The following is a 9,718-nucleotide window of genomic DNA, read 5'->3' as shown; positions in this document are numbered from 1 at the left end:
ATGCTTCTGGTCTTTTCTCCTTTTCCCTAATAGCTCTCAGCCCAAGACTGTCCACTCTGGAGTATAACTTTGGAGCAGGGACTTTGACTTGTTCCCCTTGGGTTTCACCAGCACTTGGAACAGTGCTGGGCACTCTGAGCATTCATAAAATGTTTGAATGAATGAGCGAATGAATGAATGAAAGCCAGGAAGTTGCAAAGTGTGTTCAAAGTTAAGTTTATTTTACATAAACCCCTTGACTCTTGAAGAGCATTTAGATGGAAGGTTTTGGAAGATTCTCCTTATGAAAGTCCTTGAATTTTGGCATAGGGAATTTACTTAGCTGGTAGAAGGGATTTCTGGTAATATATTTGTTTTAATGAGATTAATTAGGAGGTAGTGTGCAGGATGAACTGGAGGATACAAAGATCGTGTGCAGTGTGTTCACTCGCATCTTCGTATTCCGGCTCCCGTTGTTCCTGGGTTAGGCCTTGATCAAAGTAGAGTAATAACCTAAAAGCTCTCCTTGCCTCTTGTCTCTCCCTAAATAACGTGGTGGCAGCAGAATAGAAAGGATCAAATAAAAGAGGTATACTGAAGGAAAAATTTCAGGTGTTAGGAAATAAACACTCCTGAAACAAATAGGGGAGTTACAAAGCATAGATTTTTTTTTTGGAGAGGACAGGCGATTTTTGTTCCTAGGGGTCTTCAGACAGTAAATTTTTATCGCCCACCTGTGTGTGTATGTGTATGTAGTTTTTTGAACGCTGAAATTGTACATTGAATCCAGAGACAAAGTTAAGACTGTGAGACTGCCACCCTGTGGACAATTTAACTTAGAACTAGAACCCTCAAGAATTAGAGTAAAATTTCATTCATTTGAAAAACACTGTTTTGGAACTGATGAGGGTTCTTCCACATTGGTATATAGATATATGCTCATTAAATAGAAAGTTGAAATTAGTTTGTTTTTCTGAGGCTTTTAAATAAATAGAATCTGAAATACAATCAATAGCTTAAAAAGTTACAAAAAAATTCCAGAAAGGTTTTTAGATGGCATACTTCATTTCTCCAGAAATTTCATATTGAAGAGTGTGTTTTTTAAAACATTGTGGCATGAAGGCCTATTGTAAAATGGTCTTTTCTTATATTGTACTATTTTTTATCTTAATTTATAATACATGTGGTATTATCCTTAAGAGTTATATTTCTTGAGAAACATGAAAACTCCGCCCCCATTTTTTTTTTTTGTCTAAGTGAAAGTGGTCTTCCCTTCTCATTTTTTGTGGAGTTGGATTTTATTGTTAGAAATTCTCCATGTTTGATGAGTTGCCTTAATTGTATTTATGTAAAGAATTTGGATTTTATTATTTATTTGGAAGGGCAGTCAGCTTGCAAATTAAGCTGGTGAAGTAGCTTGAATCCAAACGACATGGTGATTGGGAAAGACTTATTTGCTCTGATTCAGGAAACGTTTCTGCCTTGGACTCTTCCCAGACTTTCCCAGGAGATGAGCTGTGTTTACAGCCGATGTGGTGAATGGCTTGCACACTTGTATTCCCTGAAGTGTCAGGACGGGCGGGGTAGCTGTTTAGCAATTGAAATTTGTGTTACTGGTAAAGCATAAGTGGGCTGAAGCAGCATTCTGAGGTCGATGTGTTCTCTCTGAATGTAACATCCAGGCTGAGGAAGAGAACAGATGAAGTAACCCTCGCCCCCTAAGTTACCTTAGGGACCTGATATTTTGGTAATTGAGAGATTTTCAAATATAATGTTAATGATGTTAAATATTTCTCTTGACTTTTTGTTTTTTAAATGTAGCTTTACAAACATGATAATATACTTTAAATGTCTGGTTTCATTAACCTTTTTCAAAGTGGATGTATGGGATTGTGGGTGACTTCTAAATTATTTTTGCTACTTTTATATCTTCTACAGTTGATATATACTGTGTAATTTAAAGCAAAGTAGATGATGAATTGTGAAAATGCTTGTTTATCTAGGCCCATACGTCTTGCCATATAAAAAACAATATTATTTGGGTATTGTTTAAGGAAAGTAACTTTCAAAATACTTCATGGTCTGTTTGCTCCTTTCCTAAGTATTGGAGCAAGGAGCTAATAATGTTAAGATATATTTATGTTTTCTAACCTTCTTTAATGGTTTCATGATCATGTCGTTTTTTTAAATTCTAAATGACATTGAATTTATATAAAGAAATTTTTAGTTTAACATTCAGCCTATACTTAAGAAATTGTATTATCACACAGTATCTGCCTTTTTATGCTAGAATGATGACTTTTAGGATTAATGATAATCAGCATCCCCTTTTACTTTTCACACCTGGATTCATTTTGACAAATGTAAGTATAAAACACTTTGTTCTTTGAAAAGCATACATGACTGGAGTTTTGATAAAGTGGTAACAACTGTTGCATAGATTTTTTGTGTGTTGGGTGTATGTGTGCAAATTCTAATGTGTATTTTTTAAATTTTTGCATGTAAACTATTTAGTATTAAATAAATACCTTTGACTTGGAACTTTCTGGCTTTATTGTAGATCTCTGGAAGGTACTTAGCTAATGAATTCTAGATTCAGAGAGTCCTAGGTAGTCTTAAATCTATTTTTAGTTTAATTTTCTAGTTGAGTTAAAGTTTCTTTTGGGTTCAAAATCCCAAAGGTATCCCAGGATACCTTTGCTTTGTGCAAAGCTTTTGATCTGTTTCCAGATTTAATTAAACATTAATTCAAGCTTTCAGGGTCTTATTGGGATTGGTTTCAGCCCAGCTTTCCTAACATCTCTGTTTATCACTGATGCCTTCTTCATGCCAAAGGACACAGATGACTCTATTAACTGGGAAGGGTGGGGCCCTGCCACTCAGTCACCCACTGAATTCGGCAAGCACTGACCCAATCGCAAGAGCTGAAGTAGAAAAGAAGAGCATGACAGGAAGGGATCGACTGCAGGCGAAGTCCCAGAACACAGGTGGGGGTAGAGGTGAGGGAAATATCCTGATGGGAGGCAGACTGTGGGCGTAAGGAGCTCAAATCCAAGCAGGCAGTTGGCATCAGGGAATGTCAGATAGGAGTGGGGATGCGTCTCCTTTGTTTGTTCCCCCTTGGCTTGTTTATTTGTTTGTTTTGCCATTTCACACGAACCACAGTTTTATTGTCCCTTAACATCCTGCTTTGAAAGACTGTTTCTTCTTTTCCATTTTCAATACCTTCTAGAATGTTTCGTTGTTGTCGTTAGTTTATGGAATATATTTTAAGAGGGCTTTTTCCTTGTAGGACAGAGAAAGCATATGAGGTTTACATAGAAGCAAATCCCCCACCTCACACTCGTTAGGATGGCTACTTTATATAAAAAACAAACACAAACAAAGCAGAAAATAAAGAGTGTTGGCGGGGACGTGGAGAAATTGGGGCCCTTATGTACTCTTCGTGAGGAAATAAATGGTGCAGCCACTATGGAAAACAGTATGGCAGTTCACTAAAAGAATTAGAAATGGAATTATGCGATCTAGCAATTCTGTTTGTAGCTGTGTAACCACTGAACCAGCTCAAGTGGTCCTGTCCTGTTTAATGAGATACTGAGTTGCTTTGCAGAGAGCACAGACCAAGTCATGCAGCTAGGCATGCCCAGAAGGAAGAGCTCTGGCCTCCCGCTGCTCCCAGAGCCAAAGTCTCATTCTTCCCCCCACCCTTCCATGGCACCAGAGGACCAGGACATAACCAGAACTTGACACCAGAACCCTTTCAGAACCAAGGGCCCGTTGCCCGGGAAGATCCGGTGTTAACGCCTCTTTACCATAAATGGCCAAGTTCCAAGGTCTTCCAGTTTAATCTTGAGCCACCAGCACTTCCGTCTTTCTGTCCCCCAGCCGCTTAGACTCCTGGGCCTGGGTCTGAGGCGCCCCTGGGTCTCTCACCTTCTCTGTCAGTGAACCTTTCTGCTCTGAGGTTGTGAGAATGAACATCTTTGAACATCTTCTCTTGTGCTTGGCTGCATTTTTTTGTGTGTGTGAGGTACTTATTCATGCCCAGTGTCCATTTTTCTATTAAGAGTGTTTGATTCAATTTCTCCCACATTTTATTATGAACGTTTTTAGACATATAGCAAAGTTGACTTTATAATGAGCACTCATACCCACCACCTAGATGTTACCATGAACATTTTATAATATTTGCTTTTCACACATGTATCCTGTCGAAAGCACAGGCATTGGTACATTTGTATCTCGATACTGTAGCAATCTTATCATTGACTATAGTTTCAAAATTTTGTAGTTTTTTTTCTTTTGAGGTAAAATTTACATTAAACTAAATGCATGAATCTTTATACTTTGAACATTTTCACTTAAAACAGCATTAGATGCTCATTGGTCAGTCTTTGGATGAAGAGGCCAAGACTGTTTTCTTGAGAACGAGGCTGCTGTCGCAGCTGTGTACTGTATTATTATTCTTACACACTGACAATATATTGCCTAAGAGTTGCAGTTTTGGTTTTTTAAGTGGAGTAGAAACTTTAGTTTTTGTAAAGTGTTTGCAGAGTTTCAACAAATGTATTTGCCTGTGTCAGCCAAACCCAGGACTAGGTTTTGTTTTTATTCTCCTTTTAGAGGGATTTTTTTTTTTTTTTTTGGCATAGTCTCCCACATGAGTCTAATGTCTTTCACATTAGATTTGGTTATGGTGCTTTAAATTTTCTATGTAGTCAAATGTCATCCTTTTCCTTAGCTTTTTCTGCCGTTTGTGTCATACGTAGAAAGACGTTTCTTACCATATAGTATAAAAATGTTTGTATTTTCTTCTGATACTTTTTTTACATTTAACTATGTAATTGGAACGATGTGATAGAGGGATTTAAAAAATGATTCACAGTGGTTTGAAATCATCTAATGAACAGTTTTTCTCATTTTTGTTTTTTTCTACACAAAATAGAATTTAATGTTTTTGTTAATGCCATTTTTATTATAATCTAAGTTTGTATATAGTATCAGATATCTTTTTTTGATAGTATCAGATCTCTTTAAAAATATTCTATTTAAGCTCTCTAGCCCTACCTTCAGCTACCTAAGATTATCGTCTGGTAAAGGACATCTTCACTTAAAGGTCTCCTCACTTTTCCTATGTATCGTTTCTTTAAAGTGAACGTTAGCAGAGTCTTGAAGGATGGGAGGAAAAGGTAGAGGGGAAACAGGGGCGAGGGCAAAGGCAGAGAGGTTGGTAAATCCTGGGACTTATTTCTCTAACTCGTAATTGTCTGAATTCTCAATCTGCATCAGATTATACATGCTTATTTTAATATTCTTAAATTTGGGAAATGTCTATTAAGGTGGTTCAAACTCAGTTTTAAAGTTCAAAATATTTATGAGGTTTTAAAAGTTTGGGATGTTGTAGAAAGGGCATAGGACTCTAGAGGGAAAATTGTTTTAAATCTTTAAATGAGCAAGTCATATTTTTTGAGCAAATACATTTATCTCCTATATTATTATTTTTCATGATTCTGTGGGTTGACTGGGTGATTCTTCAGATTAGAGCTTACTCAGCTGGGGCTAGTCACATAATGTCAGGTGGCTTCATTCACACGGCTGGTGGCTCTCATCATCTAGTTGTGCCAGAAGGGATCCAGCAACAAGTAAGCCTACACTTTTCAAGCCTCTGCTTGTGCTTTGTTTGTTATTTCATTGGCCAAAGCAAATCACTTGGCCAATCCCATATTTAAGGGATGGAGAAGTAGGCTTGGCTTCTTGATGGGAGAAGAGGCAAAGTCATGTTTCATACATGGGAGTGTGGACAAATGAGTAGCAATTAATGCAGCAGTTTACCACAGGAAGAAAGGTGTTAGCTACCTGCATATCTAACAGAAAGGCTTTTCAGGTAGTGAGAACAGGCTGTGCAAAGACATACGGGCGGGGAGAATGCTCCATGTGTTCATGAGATAACAAGGAGAGGTCATTATGATGCGAAGAAAGGCAGCAAGGGAGAAATAGTTAAGTACAGTCACAGAGCTGGGGCCAGGGTGAGATTTTGCAATCTTCGTAAGCAGCTGCGAAGACTTTTAATTTTTGTGTGGAAAGAGGAGCAGTAGGAAGGTTTGGAAGCAGGAGAGTGATATGACCTGACTTATCTCTTTAAATAGATAGATTACTTCTGGCTGTTGCTTTGAGACTGGATGGTAGGGAGAGAATAGAGCAGGAAGGCCACGTCGATGACTGCAGTGGTGCAGGTGAGGGCTGACAGGGGCTTGCAGCACAATAGTCACTGCGGAGCTGGGTGGTTATACAGAGTTCTGTTATGTTAGGAAGACTGAACCAGCAGGATTCCCTGACCGATCGAATACGGGCCTATGACAGAAAGAGGGGTCAAGAGCCAAGGTTTTTGGTCTGAACAACTCGAAGTACTGAATCACCACCAAGATGACTGGAGAAAACTGTGGGTAGAGTAGGTTTTGGAGGAAATACCAGGAATTCAGGTTGGGATGTGTTAAGTTTGAGAAGACCATCAGACATTCGAATGGAGTTGTCAAGTCAGATAGAACAATCGGGAGTTCAGGAGCCAGACTTGGAGATACAAAGTTGAGAACATTAAAATACTCGAGCATTGTAGATGTGCAATAAATTATTTCCTAAAATGATTGCAAATCTAAAACACTTTTAAGTTCTGAAGTTTCGTTTGTACCAATAGTACAGTTTCAAGTATGGAGGAAGAGCAGCAGAGCATTTTCGATATAGCTGAAATATATCCTTTGAGAGGATAGTAAAATAGGAATTCAAAGAAGTTCCTAATTGTTCCATCTGTAAAGTATTATGAAACGAATAAAAAGAGCCCATAGGCTCACCGTTTTATTTCAGTTTTTTTGGTCTGTTTTTTTTCTTATTTTTTATCTGAAATTTTTACCTTCTTCTCATTAAGGAAGTTCGTCGACAGGAGGCTGTGTAAATTACAGCCTGAAAGGAACGGAAGTTGGATAATCAGTCCTAATCCAATGGGAGTTTTTCTTCTTTTCTGCCTCTCTGTCTCTAATTTTATTCGTTTGTTAGCACAGTGAGATGTTTGGGTATAAACACTGGGACTAATCCATCCACAAGCTGCTCTCTCTCCACAAATGCAGAGCTCTGCTGCTCTGGGCCCGACCCCCAGTAGAGCCCTGACCAGTCTGTTCAGGTAATTCGGACTATTCAGGAAAGTGAGAAAGGGGCCTTACTTTGTGTAATTTAGACTTGTACAGAAATGACCTGAGAATGGTTGGATTGTGTGGAAGGGGAAAAAAACAGATCTATCATTGAGCCAATGTGTAGTTGAACTTACAAATGTTTTCATTCAACAAATATCTATGAAATCACTGTCGTGGGTCAGGAATACTATCAGGCTCAAATAATTGACCAATGAGGCATGTGAACAAATGACAGAAAAAAAAATACAGTGTTCTTCACCAGATGTTCCAGTAGAGTGAGCAGGAAGAGTTTGAATGAAATCACCTTTAGGTCCCCAAAGCTTACCAGAGTGCTGTGCACGTGGTAGCAGAGCATAAACGTATGTATGAATGGGCAAACGATGTGATTTCTGGATCTGTTAGATCATTTACAAAATAGTGTGGGAGCATGAAGAAGGAAGAGACTAGTTCTTCCTTTTAGGTAGCGGAGAGAAGGGCTTTGCAGGAGATTCACTGGGTAGGGAAGGCTAGCAAATGTGGAAAGAGAAAGCGTGACAGGCTCTGAACTCATAGGAAGTTCAGCAGAGCTGGATTGTAGGGTGTGTGCTGGGAGATAGAGTGGCCACAGGAGAGGCTATTATTAGGTAAACCAAGCCAAGATGCAAAAATATCTTGTATTAGAATTTATTCTGTAGATCCTGGTAGGCTGTTGAAGGTTTTTAAAATAGGAATATTACATGGTAGAATTTGAGAAATTTCTTTTAAAAAAGACATCATTCTTGAATTGGGAAACCAAATGTTGATAGATTTTTTTAGTCATAGGCATATACGGTGGAAGTGAGCATGGCTAATAAGTCATATAATTAATTGTAGAATCTGTTTTGTCCCATTCAGATAACATTTCTGATCTTAGTGTAGGTAACACCTATACTAGGTAATCAAACTTATACTGAGGTAATCAAAATATGCAGGATTGCATTGGTTTATTTTTGAAAGAAAAAATATATTTTTGCTTTATGAAATTATTGCAAGCTTTACTTTTTCTTAAAGATTCTAGCATTTTTTAAAAACTTATTTTGAAATAATTTTAGACTTACAGAAGAATCACGAATAGTACAGAAAGTTCCTATATATTCTTCATTCAGCTTCCACTAATATTAACATCTTACATAATCACGGTATAATGATCAAAACTCAGAAATTAACATCGGTACAACACTATCAAACTATAGACTTTATTAGGATTTTCATAGTTTTTCCATTAATGTCCCTTTTCCGTTCCAGGATCCATCCAGGATAGACCACATGGCATTTAGTTATCGTGTCTCCTTAATCCTCTCGGGATCTGTGATACTTCCTTTTCTTTTTTGAACATGACACTTTGAAGAGTCCTTGGTCAGCTGTTTTGTAGCAAGTCCCTCAATACTATTTTGCCTGATATTTTTCTCATGACCGTGAACTGGAGTAATGAGTTTTGGAGGTATTGGAAAATTTTGAATATTATGTTATCTTTTCAGTTATCATAAGGTAAAATCGACTCTTTTTTGAGTATATTATTCTGTGAATTTTAACGCACGTGTAAGTGTGTATAACCACCACCATAGTCAGGATATAGAACAGTGCGTCACCCCTCAGGAGTCCCCCGTGTTCTCTCTTTATACTCACACGCTCCCCCTAATCCACATCCCTGCGTTCGCTGATCTGTTCTCCATCATCATAGTTTTGTCTCTTCGAGAATGTTGGTTAAGTGGAGTCATACGGTCTGTAACCTTTTGACGTTGGCCTCTTTCATTCAGCATTATTACGCTGTAATCACCCAAGTTGTATTTATCAGTAGTTCATTCCGTTTCATTGCTGCGTATGGATGTACTACCAATATGTTTGTTTATCTCCTCTTTTTTGATAACTATTTGAAACACGTTATGTTGGCACTCATAAAAAGCAATTTAAGTGTCTCTTTTTGTGTGTGAAATAGGGATTATCGTTATCCCTTTTTCAGAGGTCAAAACAGGCTTCGAGTTCTAGGTCACACAACTGGGTGATGGTGACCCTGGGACGCAAACCTGAGTCACACTACAGCCAACTGGACTTTCAACCATTGAACTACGTGGCTGATATGTACTTTCTTCATTTCTCTGTTTTGACCAGCGGTGTCATTGAAAGGAATTGAAGTTTTTATTTATTTAACATATCTTAAAATTCCCCTACTTATCTATTTATAGTTGGTTCTTCTTTTTAGTAAAGAGCAAAAGTAATTCTTTTTTCTCATGTTGTTAGGTTTTAGTCATCAGGGCTAAGCATTCTGTGATTCAGAATGTCAAAGCAAAAAGTCAAGCCACGTAAATTATCTTCGCACGTTCAGTTATGGATTAGCATTGAGTGCATCCTTTTTTGAGAATTAAAGACACGATATTAAGCTTTTTCTTAATCTCCTTGTAAACGGGGTCTTTGTTTTATACATAAATAATAAATATCAAATAAAAATAGACATAGCCTAAATTAGGCCAGTTTAAAATAAGAGCCTAGCTTTCTATTATATTATCTTAAATTTTACTGAGGGCAAAAGATGTCTTTTTTTT

The sequence above is a fragment of the Pteropus alecto genome, unplaced genomic scaffold (genome assembly GCF_000325575.1).
Source record: "Pteropus alecto unplaced genomic scaffold, ASM32557v1 scaffold35, whole genome shotgun sequence".
NCBI lineage: Eukaryota > Metazoa > Chordata > Mammalia > Chiroptera > Pteropodidae > Pteropus > Pteropus alecto.
The sequence above is the reverse complement of the archived record's forward strand: the minus strand, read 5'-3'. Positions refer to the sequence as shown.